Source organism: Pinus tabuliformis, chromosome 4_1, assembly GCF_031772625.1.
Source record: "Pinus tabuliformis cultivar Carrire ecotype Pingquan chromosome 4_1, CPIR1, whole genome shotgun sequence".
In the NCBI taxonomy this organism is placed as follows: Eukaryota; Viridiplantae; Streptophyta; class Pinopsida; order Pinales; family Pinaceae; genus Pinus; species Pinus tabuliformis.
The window spans coordinates 674,204,101-674,226,612 of NC_142303.1; positions in this window are offsets into that span (position 1 = coordinate 674,204,101).

Below are 22,512 nucleotides of genomic sequence, written 5' to 3' on the forward strand. Positions count from 1 at the left end.
TTCTGACTATAGTTAGAAGATCTAAACAAGTTTTGGAAAATTTACATACATCATCAGGAGGCCTAAAAAAATCTTATAATTTTGAAATGTTATCATGGAATATATCAATGTCCAAGTATGCTCAAATTGGTGACGTATTTGGATTTTTCATAGTGGAAAGTTGAAAATATTTCAAGTACTTGGGTATTCCCATAGGTCTCAAATCTCACTCTCCATGGGCCTAGCAAAGTTTCCTAAAAAAAATAAAAGGAAAAATCGAACCCTGGGGGGGAAGGTTGCTTAACTTAGCATGTTACATTATCCTTATAAAGGTAGTCATGACTATAATCCCCTTGTACCGACACCCATCTCTCTTGTATCCCAAATATGTCACTCTGATGTACGGGGAAAGATATCAAAAAAGTGTCTTTGGGATTGAGGTACATACTCTACCAAGAAATTCCACTTAATTAACTGGGCCCCTGTGTGTGCTCCAAAACTACATGGAGGACTAGGCATACGTGACCTTGCTTTGAAGAATCAACTCATTTCATCCAAACTAGCATTTAAAATCAAATATAATCTACAGTCATTGTGGGCTCAAGTTCTCATTGCAAAATACTCTCAATAGGGCACTAGAAGAAGGATATATCTAATCCAATATTCTCAACTAGAATTATCCATATGGAAGTTAACATCATCCACTTCCAATCTAATTAATAATGATCTTAATTGGATTCTTGGGAAATGATGCAAAATTCAAAATTATACAGACACCATAATGAATCATTCTCCTCTCCAAGACACATAAGTTCTACACCCTCTCCATATATACTCAATTAATAAAGGTATCAATACAGTGGCTCAACTCTTAGAGAAGGATGAATGAGGATGGTGGGCAGGCTAAAAGCTACAGGATATCCCATTCAATCTCATGCCTCTTTTGGATAACTTGAAGGGAAAACTTAAGGATTTTCCCTGATGGAGCCAACGAGAAGAGGACAAATTGGGTTGGAAGGCACATGTGTACACGGTTAAGGCTCAATATGAGGAATTTTTATTCTCTTTGTAGGTGCCTCCTAAATCCTCTCTTCAAAAAAAAGTTATGTCTTAACAATGTTATCCCCAAAGTTAATGACTTAAGTTGGCTCCTCATCCATAAAAAAATTTTGTCTTTTGATAACCTCAAAAAGAAGGGAATCCATGAGCCCTCGTGATGCCCTTTATGTGAAACAAATGAAGAAACAATTCTTGATCTCTTCCTTTCATGTCCATATGATCCTCAGGTTTGATATTTTGCCCTTGGCCCCTTACTTTTCCATCTAAAATGGCCTCTTCATATCGCTGCTTTTATTTCCCTTTGGTATTATCACTATATTGGACCTTTGTTAGGAAAGCCCAATTTACGTGGATTTGGGTTTCTATCCCTAAATATATTTTTTGGTATATTTGGTTGTCTCATAATAGTTCCATCTTTAAAAACATCAATATCCCTCCCATAGAAATAGCCATGAAGGCCCTTTCCTTTTATATTGAATACAACAAATCTAAGGTAAGAGATTGAGACCCCCTCATAGATCAGTATGAGCATTAATGTATGAATTCACTAGTAAGTCCTTTGGAAGCTCTGCCCTCTCATATTCATCCTCGTCAACCAAAAGAAAGTGCATAGAAGCTCTATCTCTCTAAGGGTGGGTTTGAATATTAGAAAAATAAACTGAATAATTGGATCCTTTTCTTTGATGCTACATCAAAAAAGAATCCAAGGGTGGTAGGAGGGTTGGGATTTTCCTTAATCCCAAGGGAAGGCAAGTGACTGAGTACTCTTGGGGGCTCCGCAAGAGGACCAACAACTTGGATGAAATATATGGAATCTTGCTTGGGATAAGTTTGGAAATGGAAATGGAGATTACTAAGCTTGTAATTTGTGGCGACTCTCTTCTCACTATCCAACATATATATAAAGGATCTTTTCCTAAGGGTAACCAACTTAAGCTAATCCATAGAATTTTGGGGGCCCTTGATCACTTTTAGCACAAGAATTTCTTCCATACCCTTAGATATCTAAACAAGGAAGTGGATGAGCATGAAAAACTTGCATGTCTATTAAAACAGGTCCAAGATGACATCAATAATTTTCTGGAATGGTGAAACAATGCATTACTCAATTGTTTTCATACATTGTCTTCAATTTTTTTTAGAGAAACTCTTCCAACCCTAATTCAAAAGTATGCAAAGAACGTTGTTGATATCTATTATACACCCCCTCCCATATATTAACTCCATTAATATGGTTCATGAATTACCCACGTGGCATATCATAAGGGGCAAGGTCGCCATTGGAAAGCATGCATGTCATATTGAGGCCCCTATCCATAATTCCTCACATGCACTGAGAGCCTAGTTCAGACAATGTCCTAGCCTGAACTCAGTTTTGTACCTGAAATGCCAATGGCATTAGATTAGTGGTTGATCATAAAATTTAATGGCAAAGAGACCTATTTTGTGTGTGAATTCTCTGTGCCTGGGATTAAATATATCGATAATACTTGGTTTCTTTGTATATTTATTTTTCAAAGGTTTAGTTTGTTATGGTGTCGATTGATTTTCCTGAGTTGGAATCTTATCCTTGTAACTTATGGTGATCTCTATTGTCAATTGGGAAAAGCTTGGAAGAATTTACTGGTCAATGGAAATTTCGGAGGTCAGTGGAATATAATATGGTCTATGAGGGAGGCTCAAGAATATTTATTAAATTAGAGGCATCATGCACTTCCCTATTTGATTGCAGGGTGAATCTCTACTTATACCCCACCATTCCCTCCAATTGTGTTCAAACAAATACATCTTCCCACTCTAGGATGTCGAATATCGGGCTGCTACTCTGGAAGGTATCAACTACTCCTGATCGTAGTGAAGTAATTGTTCTCAAATATCACTTACTTATCGGAATTCACAGTTGATTTTAGTTATCTCCTGCTTCTAGGATTCCATCTATCTTCATTGTTACCTTTTTCTTTTCCCATTGTAACCTCTTTCATTTTGAGTTTCTATCTGTCGAATTGGAAATTTTCTCTGTATATTCAAAGCAGGGGGTTCTTTGGTTCTCTCCTTGCCTCTCATTTCTCATCTCAATTTCCCATATTAGGCCACCTGGAAACATTCTCTATCGCTATACCTTCAACCTCTCTCTATCACCCATATGCTAAACCGTAGTCTACCCACCACTTGGTACTCACTACTAATTAGTTCCCACCTTCTGGTAAATGTACAATGGTGCTTAGAAAAGAATCACTAATTTGTAGGTGGAAACAACATTAGAAGCAAGGGTCCAAATAATATATAAGAAATACACCTCCAATTTATAGATTTAAATTGGAAAATACAACAACAATATTTTTTTTATCTTCCTCGTTGAAGACCTTTAGTCTCTAAATGCCAAAGTGCAATGACAGGATGATGAAATGGATGCATGCCAAAGTACAATGACAAGATGATGAAACGGATGCCTTACTTGGCTTGGTAGCTCAATCACTTACAAACAAGTGGAATAAGGCTTTTTATTATTTTTTGCTCTTGGTGGTATATCCATAACTGTTTTTTTCAAAAAGAAATTAATTTGTGATATAGTTAGAATATTTAAATTTATGTTTTATCTAATAATTTATAATGGTTACAAGGTTGATTATTCCTACTAAAAATATCCATTAGTGGAGTTTTGAGGTCTAAAATGTTTCTTCTAAGGAAATTATAAAATAATAGTGAAAATAATAAAATAAGATTAGATTACATCATAAAATTCAGAGGGAAAAATGAAAAAACTATTTTTTCAACTCATATTTTCAACCTATCTTCCTATGGGTTCACTCAAATTTCTCATTGGATGCAAAATTTGATTCATCATCCAAAGAGTACCCATGCTCCATACTTTCGATGAACCCTGATACACTAAAAATGAGAAACAACATGAAAAACATTATTGCAATCACATTTTTTAATGTATTTATCATTTTTCGTGTAGCAGGGTCCATCGAAAATATGTAACATGGGTACTCTTTGGATGAGGAATTAAATTTTGCATCCAAATATTACTCTTGCTCGAAATTTGAGTGAAACCTTAAGGAGATAAATTGAAAATACGAGTTGAAAAAATAGTTTTATTATTTTATTATTTTTTAATCATTTTTATTTTTTACTCCAAAAATGATGAATCATCCCTCATGGTTAAAATCATCATCTTGAATTTTATTGGTTCTTATAAAGTTTATTTTGGTTGTACATTTTTCTTACAAGGCCCATTTTAGACCTCAAAATTCTCGTAACACAATATCCTCATGGATGTAACTAGGTAATTTAGCATGGACAAAAGTTTACATAAATTTCTCAATGGGTGATTCTTTCCTTTTATGTTTTGAACCATTAACTAGTTGGTTTTGGATTTCTTCCACATAATAGGCCCCTGGAAGATAATTTTTTGATATAAATGATGACTCCTTTAAATTTCAATATATTTTTAGCAACAACTTCTAATTGCTACAATGTAATAACATTTTGTGCTCACAATAGTAGCTAGTATCAACAACCATGGCAAGAATCTCACTTGCATTAGCTAACTAACCAAAGAATCTCACGTTAAAGCTAGGTATGATTCTAGTAATTCATGTTCAAACATGTCTCTCCACTACAAATTCATATTTATGATTTTATTATAATTGTGCATTTCTAATTTTAAATAGAGTGGCTCCAGCTTTGTAATTGGTAATTTTTAATTAATATATTTGAAGGGAAATGATGTGCATCATAGAGTGTTTCAAGCAATGGAACAATTATTAGTTTTTTAATCTTAAACATTGTAATATGCATTATAATGGTGTATTTGGAGAGGAATAGGTATGTATTTAAAGAGAGTATATCCTACCCTTTTATTAAAGTATATCTCCTTTCCACTCTCAATATTCCATAAAGTTCATTCCTCCCTTTATACATTGTAAGAAGAAGCCTTAAGCTTCAAGAACGAATGTATAAAAGAAAGAATGATCTCTATGGAAGATTCCAACAAATATTCATCACTTATGTTATCCACCCTTGTGGCCAAAACCTAAAAATTCTGAATTATAATATTCAATATCATCAAATTTCTTGATTCTTGGCAATTCACTTAAATACTTTTGTTCCCAAGCTTTGCCATATTCTAATTTCAAGTATCTTGTAAATAAACCCCAAGAATAATGATAAGAGTGTAGTTTCCATTTAACTACACATCGATATCATTAATAGATTTTTAACTCAAAGTTAAAAGATGCTATGTGAATACTTCATTTATCATTTATAATATTATGCAATTGGAACTATTGTTCTATTTGGTGCACCCAGGTAAAGACCTCTATTCCATCAAACTTCATTAATTCAACCTTGGTAAGGTTCACTCGTTTAGTAAACCATCCATAGCAGCTCAAGAAATAGAATCAAATCCACATTAAATTTCTTATTATTGAAAAGTTGTTTAACATGAATATTACATTTATTTTCATGGATTTATTTAGATAATTTATAAGCTTTAAGGAACCTTATATTTACAAATTCTATAATATATTTCCATTTTCTTCATCTTCTTATCCATTTCTTCCTTGCTTTCATATATATTTTTTTCTATGTCCGTTTTAACTAATTCTTTCAACTATGATAACTTACGTTGCAACTTGGTAACCGAGGAGCTGACATCATCTATTTCTTCATGAGTAATGGATGAGCCTTTATGAAATTTAATTGGTGTAGTATATTTTGGAGCTTTATTTGGAGACATGTTGGAAAACAAAAATAATACTCCCTTTTATCAAACTTTTAATCACCAATAAAAATTTGTCTTCTAATCAAAAGATAGGTCACTTGTAATTTATGCACCTTAAAAACCTTAATTTGGAGAAAATATGAATGGATAACCTTTTTCATGATATATCTATGAGGTTTGAACCCTAAAAATATAAAATTTTGGTATGTAATACTCCAATATATCTTCTTTGCAATTCCATAGGCCTGACTAGAATTTGATGTTCCAAGTGAAATTTATGGTAACTTTCCATAAACTTGTTAATTATTTGCCTCTTCCCAAGAGAAAACTTGTATAGAGTGCCTTCTATGCAATTATTCAAATATAATCTTAAAATTTTTATTTAAGTACTTTGTTATGTCTCGAATCTTTGAAAATTTGACAATATGAGGTATCAAAAAAAAGAAAATTATAGCCAAAACATCAAGCTCAATTATTTTAATCTAATTTAAAAACCTTTTACAAACCTTAATTTACATAGGGTATATATATGAAGTATAGTGAACAATAGTATAAATATTTTACTAAATGAACCTTAACATTTCTTCTCAGTTTTGCTCGAAATTTTTTTGTTTGAAATGGTATGGAAAAAGAATTATAGTGAAAATCTCAAGATGGATTGTTTGAAATAAATTTCAAAACCATTCACAAACCCTAAATTCCACAAAGTATATCTCATAAATTATAGCAAAAAAAAATAGAAATTTTAAAAAATGTTGCCAAAAGTACCTCCTAAATATCCTAAAAGTTTCACTAGATGAAACGTCCTAGGAAATAAGTTATAGTAAAAATTCCATGACGACCTATTTGAAGTAGCAAAACCCCTTGTTTTTCTGCTATTATACAAAATGCTATGAAAATTGTTCCTTAAAAATGACAATAAACCAATAATTATAGTTTACTTCAAGGGGGAATCCTCTTTTTACAATTAATACATTATACAATACAAGATTTGATGATCCTAAGACTAGGTCTCCTTGGTATATATATAGGCGACAAAGGGTACAATTATAATAAAATGGGACTATGAAAGGTTATAGAAGACATCCTAATATAACTATTAAAATAATAATGAGTGTTTATTAGGACCTTGATATACATACCAATGGATGTAAAACTCCATGTACAATCCAATGAGTAAGTGTATATCACAAGGACAAAAGGATAAAACCAATCTAGAACAAGTTATTTTGATTACCTAACTAATTATAAAATTATTCCATCAAGTAACTTTTCCTATAATGTAAAAATTTGGAAGTGATAACAAGTTCATCAAGGTGCAAACCCATGAAAAGTTTAACTTATACATTTAAACATGGTCGTTATAATAATTCCTTAATGGGATATGATCCATATACATAAATCACTACAAATCTGGAAATATATCATCATCAATAAAATAATGGCCAGTTAACCACATATTCACTACTTCACAAATGAGATTGTATAAAACCTCTACCCATAAATATTTAATTTCCACCAATAATGATTCATGTAATTCTTTGTCGTGGGAATTAGCACTGACTACCAATTAGTTTCCTTCACCCTTGTTAGAGACCTTCCTCATAGTTATAGACTAATATCATTCTCTTCTATGGTTAATTTAAGTAATTGAAGGACGCCATTATTAAACAATTATGAAAATTTCAATCACTATGGCCTAATCATCAAACACTAGGATGGGTGAGAGTTGATCACCCTAACTTACAAAAGAAAATTGAGAAAATGGTCTAGGTGAAAAACCCCAATTACATTTAATTTTTATAAGGGAAGGTATCCATCCACACATGTGAAGGATTTGGATGTAATATTTCCATTCATGACGCAATCAATATTTGAAGTCTTCACTTAATTATTTAGGAGCAATCTCATCAATCCATGTAGGTCACCTAGTGTTATTTGGTCATCACTCGCATCTCATGACTTTATCCTTAACTTGATGCAACCCATTCTCATAACCTAAATGGATTGGACTAATATCACCTATCATGGAAACTTTTAAAACATAACATCCAAATTCTAATGGTCATAAATGTAGTTAAACTTAACTTAACTAGAAAACAAAAGTAACCAAGAAAGGTGCATGGGTGTAGTTAGATATGGTTAAATATTCCCCTTGATATAAAATATGTGGCCTCAATTGGAAAAATTGGACTAATTCTTCCTTGACTATATATATGTGTCCATGACTTGAAAAAATGGAAAAAAAAAAAAGGAAGAAAATATAGGTAAACCCAACTCGAGACTAGACTATATTATAAACCAAGGAAGAAAACTATAAAACAAGATTGAAATGGAAAATACAAACATAAGAATTGAGCACAAACAAAATGGACTAATCTATATTAATGGAACTCCCTTGAACAAGAGTGTTGCATGAATTTTAAATCAATGGGTTGCAATGTAGTACTTCAACTGAGTGCCATTGGTCCATCCTAGCTAAAGAACACAACTAGCTTATTCAATTAGATTACACTAGAATCGTTGAAGTTCATAACTAAGTATGAACACAACAAATGCATCTGTAACTTCCTTAGGTTCTTCAAGTAGTTACTATCATAAATAAAAACCATATCTTCCTTACAGATTATTTGACTTTTATAAGTGATATCATTAGGCATTTTGTATATATTTTTCAATAGTTTGGTGGAATTTAGATAAAAATATATATTCCTTCAATTGCATCAACTCAATTGTAATGTCCCCAAACTCATGTTGGCCAATGATACCACAACCAAAACACTTAAAAAACATGATTTCTCTACAAAAGTGGAAAACTTATCCTTATCGTGACTACTTCTACATCTGACAATACTAGGTTTTTATGAATGCAATTACATAATTCTTGTAATTCCAATTTAACACACACACACACACACATCACAATAACAACATGCACAACGAAAATAACCATTAATTGACAACATTTAAGTATATTAACATGAAACCCCAACTAGGATTTACAGAAAAATAATATTAAACATAGAACACATCAATATTCAAACATAATTAACATGTAACAATGAGTTTGCAAAATAATTTAAATTCACACCATTAAATATAGTTCCATAAATAAACACAACATTAACAGTGATACTTATCTTTTCAAAATAAATCGATTCGCCGCAGACTCTTTTTCCACGCCATAAACCATGTGGTTCATGAATTTTAACCACAGGTCACCCTTGAGCTGGGGATGCAACTCCATGGGAAATGGTATACCAGAAAGAATCGTACCTCCATGACAAGTTTCCAGAACAATAGTCATGGCTCCAACCTTACGCTTTTCTTCCCCAAATTTGTGCCCTAGTGGAACCTTACAATCAACTAATAACATCTCAACTCTAGGTTTTCAAGAGACCATGCTACTCCAAGGCTCTAGGCACCCTCCATGCCATAAACTGAAACAACTCATAGCTGGTCCAAAACCCAAGCTCAAGGCTCATGAGTTGATTTCTCTTAGCTAATGTCCAAAACCATCCTCAGAATAATAATCAGAATCATAGTATTCATCCTCATCCTTATGATGCCTCCATAAAATTATATCTATATTGACCATAATTACAGGGCTTCTCTCAACCATGTCGTACACTAAAGCCATGCATGCTCCAAGTGTAACTATCACCACTTCCTACCATCCAACACCGTTTCCCTTTGTCACCATGGAGTTGCACACCCCCCATTCTCTTTACCATGAAGTGGGCTTTGCAACCAGCCAATTTATATTATTTTGTTATAAAAATATGTACATCAATTACATCATATTTACAATCCTTTCCCTCTAACCACATAATCAAAATCAGCATATATCGCTGGGCATGCTAACCCCAAAATATAAAACATATATATAAAGGTACGCAAGCCCACAAAATGACTTTGGCTCACCAACCTAATATCAAGGTACATATATTTACATCATAAAATGGGAGGGGTATAACATTCCTTCACCCTTATTTTACGATTATCCTCAGTGCAACATATATATATCTATATATATATATATATATATATATATATATATATATATATATATATATATATATTGTACATTAGTCAAAAGGATGAGGTACTCTTACCTCATTACATATTCCTGCTGCCATGTGGTCTCATTAAGAATGAGAATGGTCCATTATACCTTTACCATGTCGATAGCTTAGTTCTAGAGCACCTTGACCATCCCATCCAATATATGTATGGGTTGTACCTATAAATCGCCCTCTAGCTCTGCCTAGATCATATGCCAAACAATCACATGATAAATATCAAGACTATACCTTTTAATCATAGATACATGAAATACATCATGAGCATTCATGTATGCAGGAAAGGAAAGTCTATATGCAATTGAACCAATCCTCTCTAGGATCATGAATGGTCTACAATAACATGTTGCTAATTTTGCACAACTACTTAACTTTGATGAACTCTTCCATAATATAACTTTTAAAAAAACATTATGTAAAACTTTAAATTGTTTGTGAACTCTATGCGTATTTGCATACCTTTCTGCCTATCTTGGGTAGATTTAAGATTTTGCCTAATTTTCACAACATGCTCCTCCATTTATCTAAGAAATTCTTTATGAACAATTACTCTGTCTACCATATTTATCCAATCCATGATGGTATCACACCTCCTACCATATAACACTTCAAGTAGAATCATTTTTAGTGAATCATGATGTCCTTTATTATACACAAACTCTACCAAATATAGGTGTTCCTCCCATTTAGATGGTTTATCCATGACATACATTCACAACATATTCTCAATCACCTAGTTTACATGCTCATTCTATCCATTAGACTCTCATTGATATGCAATACTAAAATTCAAATTAGTACCAAATATTTTAAATAATCCCATCCAAAGGTTAGATGTGTACTTCGAATCTCTATCCAAAATAATCACCCTATGCACACCATGTAGCCTAAAAATTTATTTCATAAAAATATCATATATATTAGTTGCTTTTATGTCGATTTCATTGGTATAAAATGAGTAGTTGTGGTAAGATTATCAGATAGTACCATTATCACATCATTCCCTTTAGTTTTCCTGGGAAATTTAGTAGTAAAATCCATTGACTTTGTTATCACTCAGGATTTTCTCTAGAAGTTATTAGAAGAAAGAAAGTGACCGAGGTAACCACAAAACAACTTTTGGGCATTGGCTCTAGCCAACCTATATCTAGAGAGGGCTCTCTCTGTATGATTTAACTTTGTTTGATGGGAATTTAGGCTAGTTCTTAAGGTTTAGGGAGTTTTTTATTTGTATTGAAGATTGGGTGGTGGGGTTCTTGAAACAGATGGAAAGGATGATGTTTGTAGTCCATTGGGATATGGAGTCCAAAAAAGAGCAGCGGGATTGGATCAACTCATTAAAGGGAATGTTCAAAGGGCATGATAGTAGAGTAGAGTTCAGGTCTTTAAGCCAGATGGATGGAAAGTTTTTAACTAGGGTGAGAGAGCAATTAAGAATTCTCAGACTGGGATTGAAATGAGGAACAAAGGGTAATCAGAAACAAAGGGAAATTAAGAATCCTTTGCTATAGATTAAAAGGAAACAACTTAAACTAAGGAGCAATTAAGAATTCCTTGACTTAGATTGTCTGTAGAAAACATGTAGATTTAGATAAACAATATGGAAAAACTTTGAGAGATAACAACAATGTGAGAAAACACTTGTCTACACTTTGCACTTTACATGAATCCTTTGAAATATCTGGTATTTATTCATCAATCCAGCTTGCTGGCTCAATCAATGCTCCAATGGATTTATAGTCTTTTGATCAAGAAATCTATAGAAATGTCTAAGACTCCAGACTACATACTTCGAATTGTGAAGTATTTATACTAAGGTGTTATTACAAATATCTCAAACTGACTTGATATTTAATCTAGGAAATATAAAATATCTTTTTGCGGGAATATAGAGGCAGCTAATGAATTGCATTCATGTTGTCCCTTTTATTGTGGTATTACTTGCTGTTATGGTTTGTTTTTAGCTCTTTATTCTCTTTGTTGTTTAAATTATCATGCTGGAGGTTTTATTCACTTATGGCTTTCATCTGATACTCTATGTCACTGATACTCTTTCACTCTGACGACCTGTCTTTATCTTTCACTGTGTTTTTCCTTTTACTGCGTAATTTAACCTTTTATTGTGTGTTTTAACAGTAAATTCCTTTGTTTTTTATGTGTATCAGCATCAGGAAGTGGATTTGGGTCAAGTAGTATGTTTTATTCATTTGTCTTCTAACTGCATCTTCAGTCTAGTTCCTCTATTTTGACTGTCAAGGCTCTCTGTAGTTGTCTTCTTCTTATGTTCCTGTATTTTGGTCTTCTTCTATATATAGGTTTTTAATAGGTTCCTTGTTGAGCCTTTGAGTAAACAGGTTCTGCGACTAGTATCATAACTGTTTATCCAAGTTCTGATATTCGACTAATTACCAGTTAAATTAAAGAATTATTAAGAAAACATAGATTTGCTTGATAGGCACTTGATGGATTTATTTGCACTATGCCTGGGGAAAGGTTATGGCAGTGTTTTGGATGTGAATGGAGGTCGAATTAAATCGAAGAGGTTCAGGGTGGCGCTGAAGGGTTTCATGGGTTTACACTGTTAAACGGGCGAAAGGTGTGAAAACAAAGTTTTCGGGGTTTAAAGTTTTAACGGAAAAATTTTCAAATATGGCACAAAATTCATATTTATGGAGGATAGGTGATTTATCAGATCGACGGGGAGGCGATTTTAAGGGTTGTCGCATTGATTTTGTGGTGTGGGTGGATTTTAGGAGGGTTCACTTGATGTGCTTTGTAGCTTTACATGTAGCCATCGAGGGGTCGGGGAAAACCGCCTTATTGGATGGGTAAAGGTAGGCTATCGGGCTCGGCCAATATGGCTATGGTCCATTAGATCTGGGTGATTGTGACCTAAAAGTGGTTGGGTGGAGACGCTGCACGAAGGAAATTAACGAGAGTTGAGGGGGGGCCAAGGGGTTTTAATCGCAGTGGTTTGGGATTAAGTTAGGAATAAATCTTGGGTTAGGTGATCGGGCAGCGCTTAATCACAGGATTAAAGAATGGAGTGAGGTTATTTATCGGGATTAACTTAGGTTTAGCGGGATAATGTAAATAAAGTAAATTTGTATCGGGATATGGGTAGTTTATGTAGTTTTATTTAAAACTAAGGATTGGGATATTTACATAGGGTTTTAATTTATATACGGGAAAAGGGTTTATATCGGGATTTATATAATAACATTAATAATTAATATGAAATGCGATGGGGAATGGGTTTTTCCTAAGTTAAAAGGGTAAAAGGTATGTGTTTGTGCATTTAGCTTTATACTTAGGAAAAAGGCTTTTGTGTATTTTTTGAGTGGAAAGGGATTTATATGGGGGGTTTTGACTTTTCTTAAGAAAATTGAGTTTAAACTTAAGAAAATGGGTTTTCTTAGGGTGATGAGGGGAAATGGATTTTATGAAGGGGAAATGATTTTATGAAGGGGATTCTAGTACTTGTTTCCATAAGTCAATAAGCCGAGGGTCCAGATCCATCAAAAGTCAGAGAAATGCTCTGAGCCTCTTTGACTTGTAGGATTAAAAGTACTTAGAACATACTTATGGATAGGAAATTAGTAAGTAAAGGGAAAAAGTGAATGAGGGGGGGTTAATCATATGAATTTGTAAATATTTCTCTTTGCCTTCATAGTTGACCATACATGTTGAAAGATGTATCTAAGCATGATGCATGTGCTTTGATCTAGTTAACTTTGTAATTCAGCAACCTTTCTTCTACTTACCCATTTCTTACCTCTAACATATTTTCTTCATTTCTTTGGGTGCATATAGGCTAGCAAACCCTTATTAGTCTATTTTTCTTTTATAAAGAAAACTATCCAATTCTAACCTTATATCACCCAAGGGCTTAGATTAAGCTTATGAGCTCCTTTTATTTTCTCTACCTAGCTATGATCTACCAAGATTAAACTGTTTGCTCAGATTTTATTCTCTAATCTATAAACATAAAATTCAAAGCATGGAATAACCAATATTAGATAGTTTGATTACCATGGATTGTGGCATGAGTAACAAGTTGCACACAATCATTATTATGCATAAAAGTAAATAGTAGTGGCATTTATACTTGCACACTTTCATGGTCTTTTTTTTGGGGGGGGTTGGGGTTCATATATTTTCATTTTCTTTTGACCTTCTCTTATTCTTTTTGTCCTTTGATTTTTCTTTTAGGACATACCCTCTTTACATTTTTTTATTTCTTATAATATGGAAAACATTTGTAGAAAGCAAAGGTATGTACAATATTACAAGGCTTAACCTTAGTCATTCAAAATTATGACTCCTATTGGTATAGGAACTTAACATTGGCTCCACTTGGGGATGGCATTTCCTTGTGAAATTTTAAAAACTTTAGATATCAGTAGCCTTTAAATTGTTGTTGATGTTTCCTTGCAAAGTGTCCTTCTATGAATCTGCATTATTGATACTTATGATAGTGAATCTTTTAAAGCTTAGGACCTTCTCTTCGAGATTTAACTTCAAAGATGATTATCCTATCCAAACTAGACTTTCGAAAATAGAATATATACAAATGAAAATTAGAAATTAGTTCAAAGTAATGCTTTAGCATTCAACCATTCACTGACCCACCTTCTGCATCTGTACCATCAATTTCTCTCAAGAATAAAGCATTATTTCCTCTATAAGCATAAATGACATAGGGACCTTTCCATAGAAATCAAATTTCCCATGTTTTCCTTTGTCTTCCCTCCTTGAGTCCCACTTTAGCACTTTGTCACCAATGTAGAAATCTTCAACCTAGGTTCTCTTATCAAAAATATTCTTATTATTTTCTTGCACAACTTGAGAGTTGACATAGACCTCTTCTCTTGTTCGTTGTAGATGCATAGTTTGGTTGATTCTTCTTTGGATACTATTTGGTTCAACTTGTTTTTCTTGAAGTAACTTCATTACTAGTAGTTTTTTAATTATATTTATGTTAAAAATTGTTATTTTTATGTCAATTGTTAAAAACTATTGTTTTTTAGAAACAATTATTTCTTGTGGATTGAAATATTAATTAACAATGTATAAATATGTAGAATATCGAAAATTCAAAATATCGACCTTCTTCTTTAACTATGTGAAACAATAAAAACTTCACTACAAAAAAAATAAAATTAAAATAGAAACAAGAAAATATGAAGAAAAAGACCACTTCAAAAATTATTAAGTTTACAAAATAATTATTTACATTTCATACATTAGAAAATTAAAAAAGTTTAAAAAAAAAAACCTTTTAAGAAAAGGGCTCATTGCAGAATTACCACGTTTTTAAATCAGCATAAAAAACACTACCATTATAAAACACAATGTACATAAAAAAAAAATATAGTGCCAAAAACTAAGCTTTAAAAAACACGTGGGTTCTGCATAACCCCTTTTCGAAATCGGGTCACTTTTTTGCTATCTCTACAAAACGGGTAACAGTATGGGTTCCTGTTTCAAAGTTCACATTGTTATCAACATTTTGACGTAGTCAATTTATCCTTTTTGATAGTAATTTATTTTCAATATGTTACGGTAAATGTCAAATGGTTTTGTGGCAGAGGGAGTACAAGGAATGTGAGTCAACATAAGGGGAAAATACTTGAAAGGAATAAGCAATTACAAGGGAAGTTGCATAATTTCAACATGGTTTACAGGTTCATGCACCAGTTTTGCTACCAGGAGTGAAGATGAGTTGCAATTCCATATATTGAACCTAAAAGGGAGTGAGTAGTTCTTGATCCTATAATACAACTATAACTCATCCTTGTTCCGTAATAATAGCAGAGGATACACACAATAATTCTACAAATCATTTCGACCACTATTATGTGCTAGATAGAGATCTGAATAGAAAAGATGATAGGATTTTGTTTATTTTTTATTAATTAAACCTTTAGATATTGTAAATATTATGTAGTTATTACTACCAGACTTTATGGATATTATATTTGTTGTATTTTTCATATATGTTAGATGAGAAATGAGGAAAAAAGGTTGGTTTTTTGTGAAAGAATAACCATTGTCTGTGCATTGAAAAGCTTTATCAATCCATATTTTTCCAATATTAGTATATTTTGATTAGTGATATAAAGATTCATATGATGGTATGTCATGTGTTTTTTACAGTTTCAATGCTTCCTTCTCTGTAACGTCTTTTAGGTGTAAGGTCTTCTGAATATTTGAATAAGAGTAAATGTTACAAAATTGATCCTTGCTTTGATGATCTATTTCATAGGTTTCAAATAGTTGCACTCCTATCTTCTAAAGCTAATTTAGGATTCGTTTCATATGACCTATTGTAGTGGATTGTTCTCCTATATTCTCCCTTCAACTTTAACAATCACCAATGTCTAATATGTATTATCTATCTTACCTTTATAAATCCTGATCAAACCCTAAACCCTAGCTTGTTGACTCCATTTCCCAATGGACTATCTACCTCATACAAAAGTGTTGTTCCATTCGGAAAGGAACAGCAAAAAGTAAAAGTGCAGAAATGTTGTTCCATTCGGAAAGGAACAGCAAAAAGTGAAAGTGCAGAAGTGTTGTTCCATTCGGAAAGGAACAACAAAAAGTAAATGTGCAGAAATGTTGTTCCATTCGGAAAGGAACAGCAAAAAGTGAAAAAGGAACAGCAAAATGAACCGTGGAAAAGGAACAACACAATGAATCATGAAAAAGTTGCCATAAACCCTAGCTTGTTGACTCCATTTCCCAATGGACTATCTACCTCATGCCCAACCAAATCCTACATCAACACAACACAATTGAATATATAACTATTGTGTATAAGTATAATAAATTACTAAATATAGTGATTAAGTTGTCATAGAAAACTCTATCTGGGTTGAAGGGTATAACCTTCAATCTATAAGTTGGACCACAATCTTTACCTTAGAAACTTCTCTCCTACAACCAAGAGGACATTTCTAATACCTAAAAGTATCCTCACCAGATACTTCACATACCAGCTTCTAAATGTTATATCCACAAGATAATAATTGAGATTTAACATTTTCTTATCATACCTAGTACTTTGCAGTAGTGAGGACACATACTCTTGTAGGATTCATCATAGAAAAAAATCATTTTTTACCAAAACTGCCTACATCTACTCCCCAACAATCAAGTTGCAACTAAGATCCCTATTATAATACCAATTTTTGGAAGCATGAACAATACTAAGAGGGAGGTATGAAAAATCCATGATTTCAATAACTGGAAGCTATTCTTGTAATTGATTTAGTTTACTTATCTTTAATTAATTACTTTAATGGAAAATAACAAATAAATCACTACTACAATATTCACAAAAAAAAAATACACTGAGGAAAAATAAATTGGAGCTGAGAAATTCATGCACACAACTAACACAGTTATTTTGGACTAATATCCCTAGAAAATCCCTGAAGGGAAAACCAATGCAACAAATGAGGGTTATATTATTATGCAACAGTAAAAATATTAGTACAATAATCTAGATGCTTAGCTGGTAATCCATCATAAAATATACTTGAAGAAATAATTTGGATAAATTATCTCACTTCAACAATAATTCAGCCTCCCTTTGGCCTGCTCGATTTCTCTTCTTGGGAACACGACCTTCCTAAAACTCTCATTATGACCTAGGAAATTCATAAGACATTCTACTCATCTCAAACTAATTCTTTCAACCTCCCTATACATTTTTTAATTACTCTCTCTACTTTATGAGTGATCTCCCAACCTCCTGCAACTGTAACAACTCCCTTTTCGACACTCGCACTAGGGTTTTTGGTTGCTCGCGTTGGCTATTCAACATCTCTATAGAATATTTTCGGGCTCCTCTCTCCTACCCAATTGACACTGAAGATATATGGGAAAATTATTCAGATCACTCTTTTGGTACTCCCTCAATCAGTGCTTCTCCTCCACTAGCTCAAATTCTTCCCTCACTGAATCATTGTGTGCTGGGAAATTCACATTATGTGGATGCTTGCACCATTACTTGTATCTTCTTCTCATATGATCAACCTGCTCTTATAATAATATCTCATTGGAGCTTCAACAACCGTGATAAAATTATAATAAATGACTAAGACCATCTTAGATCTAATCCATGTGAATCTATAGAGCATTCTTGATCATTCTCAATTAATTCCCTTCAATTAGCCAATTTTCCTAAGTTAGACTTTGGCATTTTTGAATTATGGATCAATTAATTTATTGAGTGGTCTCTAGGTGTTTTCTCCGAAAACCTTTTCTGGGTTTTGGAGATCCCTTTTTCCTTAGTCTCTTAGACATAAATCATGACTAGAACACTTGTTTGATGCTACACAAACCAACAAGTAGTGGGGGTTAATGCTTCCTTGCCCTCCCTTATGGTTAAGCCTATTGTAGCACCCTTCTGTTTTTCTGTGAAACACTGTCTTTCTCAAACTCCTATATCAATCGGAAATTCCCTACCTCTAAGTGGGGTTTGAATTATTAATTTACATGATTAGAAGAAAATGATTGGGTTTATAGCAAAACCTATAAATCTATCATGCACTTCGAAGTAATTGTTACTCTTATACCTCTGCTCTTGGTCAATCAGTATTGTTTCCTTATACTGATTTTTTCCTTTTCTTACAAACCCTAGTTTATTAATTTACTTGAAGAACATCACAATATGTATAACCAAAAAAATATGCACAATATTTAATCAAATCATGCATGCATCGCTAAGTAAATTACTAGCAATATATAATCAATAAACAACATAACAAATACATCAACAAATCATGATACAATGGAACACTGGATATTAGGTGGAAAGCACAACTATGAAAAACCACCTTTTTTGTTTTCCTGATCTCTTCTTATTAACTTATTATAATTATTCTTTTATATATGCACTGGCCAACACCAATGTGTAAGCCACAACTTCTTGATCATGCGAGCAAACCTCACTCCAGGCCACAACTTTGTGGAAGCCACCACTTCTTGAAATTTATAGGCCACCACCTATTAGAAGCCATCACTCCCAGAGCTTTCCATAAAATCATCTTCTAGATGCCCCAATGCCAAAGTTTTTTGAACCACTACTACATGAAAGCCACCACTCCCAGTTTCTCATACCACTATCTGAAGGATTTCTCTACACCATATATTTGCAATCCACCACTTGCAATCACTAAAGGCACCAACCTTCAAGCTCCTCCTTGGACCATGTTTCACAATATTTCATACTAGATCCACTGATCTCTGCAATCAAACATTTGTGAGCCACATTTTTTCCATTTTTATACTAGACTCACAATATCCTCTATGCTCATACAACTGAATACAAACACACTGCAACATATGCCTCTACCCAACATAATCAATCTCTACAATACAAGCTCAATCAACACATCAATAATACATCTACAACAATAAATTGGTCGCACGAAATATGAAATAAAATATATCAATAACACATGATATATTAATACTTGAAACAATACTCAGTTTGACAACTCATTTCTTTTCATTTATCATCTTTTTTATCACCTACAAAACAATTACACAAAAATATAAGAAATATGGACTTTTATCCAAAGCCTCTATAGAATTAGCACAAACCGAGGTGATTTCCTCCACCAACCCCCCCCCCCTCAAGTGATAATGTACCACTAACTATGGTGGACCTGAGATTTTGTTGTGTCGTATATCTAGCCCATTACCATAATCACATCATTTAAAATGATTTTTCGTTAATGAGGACTAGGCATTAAAAAATGACAAGTTAGAGGCCTCCACTAACCATCTTGTGGATCCATGATTGCACTACTCAAGGTGAGCACTTGTTAGCGATGTTTGCACTAACATGAGGCTAAGTATATTCATTGAATATACCCGATAGTTCTATCAACTAAGAGAGAGCTTCCCATATTTGTCTCCATTCTCAAACTTTGGACTATCGAGGATTTTACTTATTCTAAGAAAGTCTCCAACAACTAATACACTAATTGACGGGACAAACAAAAAACATTTTCCATTAGTTGTTGTCACTGCTCCACTGTTAATTCCCATCCCATATTATATCACATCGATGTTATGGCAACCAGCAGTGATCAGTGGAAATGTTCTGCCTTGGAACTAGCAAAACCCCATACCAACTCACCACTACCATGTGGTGTTGCCACATCAACACTAGAACATGGGCCCCAACAAGCGCACTTCATGTTATGAAATCATTTCACGTTATATCGAGTCCATGGCTCATTTTGGTGTTACAATTGAATGCCATAATTTTACACTCCTAGACCTTCATATCTCTAGATACACACTCACACAATGTATTGGGTGTAGGACCCATGAAGAAATATGTGACTCACCACTAATTTGGTCCCACATAGAAGTCAGTTCCCTCATTACTACTATATTCCCTAGATTCTAAAATTCAATGCTCATTGAGTCTAATCCAATCTTGATTGAAATCCATCCCATCAGATGGTATTTGATTCATAACATATCCAGGGCACTAAAGAAGTGTGCACCCTTTCCACACCTGAATTCCTACATCTCTATCTCATCGAAAACCTTGTCTAGCCCTAGATATAGCTAGGGCTTCCCATTTAATCTTTCCTATCTCACCTCAAGATTTCCCAAGTTTTGAATGTGACCACACCTTGACGGGAAATATAATCTAGATGAGATATGGTCCTCATCCGAAAGAAACACCCCCACTTGGGCCTACCTTAGATTCCATCAACTCTTTGAAGGGAAAGATATGACCTTGTGGTCATCCTTCCTCCACACTAGCATGTTGGCCCTTGCAACCCCCAAATGCTTGAATCACTGAATTTTTGTAGTAACTTAGAAGAATAAAGGAAGATTAGGGATTTTTTTGGTTTTTTCCAAGGATTTCTCAAGATCAAGGGCACTTCCTAGAACACCAATTTCTTGATGATAAATGTTAGTTCTTGAGAAAAGACTCTCATGGACATTGTTCCATGTTAAAATTATGAATCTCAAGATGTTACACTTGATTACAATTTTAAGTTATAGGTGTGCAAAAACCCATAGAATTCATTGCAACATTCATAAACCAAGTGAGTATTAGTTCTAACCAAATACTCATTTAACACACAACATCTAACTTAAATCATCATAGTTAACATTACCTACAACCATGGGTATGGAAGTAGTTTATCCAACCAAAACATAAACATATAATATGGTTTAGAACTCCTAAAACAACAGGTTAACTAAGTCAACCTAAGATAATTACTCATAATCATATGAGTGATCCTACAATTAATGAAGATTATAACAAGCACACAATTCCAATAGCTAAATATCACCATATATATATATATATATATATATATATATATATATATATAGACAACCATGAGTATACAATGATTCAAGCATTATTTCATGAATCATACAAAACCATATATCAACTAATAACATAACAAGTATAATCATCATCCATCATTCAAATATGCATAAATAATCATGCATAATTGTGTTAGTTAAATCAGCTGACAATTGAAGGAGGGACTTCAACTCTCCACCCAACCATAGGCCAACTGCATTGCAATCTTTCTTGTAGCCAACCACCCCTGAGTTGGATCTAAAGTTTTAGGGGGTTCTTGTTCAAGGAAACGAAACCCAAGGCTTGGTCATGTACTCATGGAATGGATTGCAATGTCCAGGTGACCTACCAATTTCCCCTTAGTCAAGGAGTTTGAATTTGCTAAGCTTATGACTAGCCATTTACGCTTAGACAATGTACATTTCAATTTCTAATTTAACTCCAACCCCTCCTTTCTCTTTCTCTACAAAGATTCTAGCAACTCACTCCTCTTCTCCTCTACTACCGCTCTAAATCTCCATGGGTTCCCATCCCTCCCTACTTCTCTCCTTGTGTTCCTAAAAAAGGTCACATTTCTCTTTCATCATGTTACAAAATTCAAGAAAATGTGGGTATTACCCTCATCCAATCACATATTTTCATCTATCAAGTGGTATTTTTGTTTATTATGCCACCTCCTCCCTCTTTAGGTGATGGTGTCATCTCCACTTCCCCACTCTATCTTCATGGGCTTCTGTTCCCTTTCTCTTATTCCACAAGTAGGAATAGGGATGGCACCATCCTTCACCCCAAGCTACCCTCTTTGGAAATTTTAATGCACATTAGAGTGGGTCAGTATTTGGTTAGGAAAATGTTAAGGAAATTAAATGTTTTTGGTATGGTTCTTCCTAGTATGCACATAACAAGCATGCCACAAGAAACCAATAGACACACAATAGGAAACCCCCTCAAAGCATTGGATCTATGCGTCCCTCCATTCAGGTCAGCCAATTAATTTCACATTTATTTTATTTTATGTTTAAACATAAAATATCATCCACCCATTCCCTCTATGTTGGCGTTACACGATCGCAATTTTAATATTCTAAAAATAATGGAAACATGAGGGATGTTACAATAAAAGTGATGTTCATAGAAATTAGACGTACTAAAAACTACATCTTGAACTCAACCTAAAGAAATAAGAGAAGGATGGGAAGAAGAAAAACCTCATAGCCGTAGATTCAAATAATCAAGTGGAAAGAAACTTAGATGTGAATGGGAATATTGCTTGCACGTCAATATAAAATGGGGTGGATTTA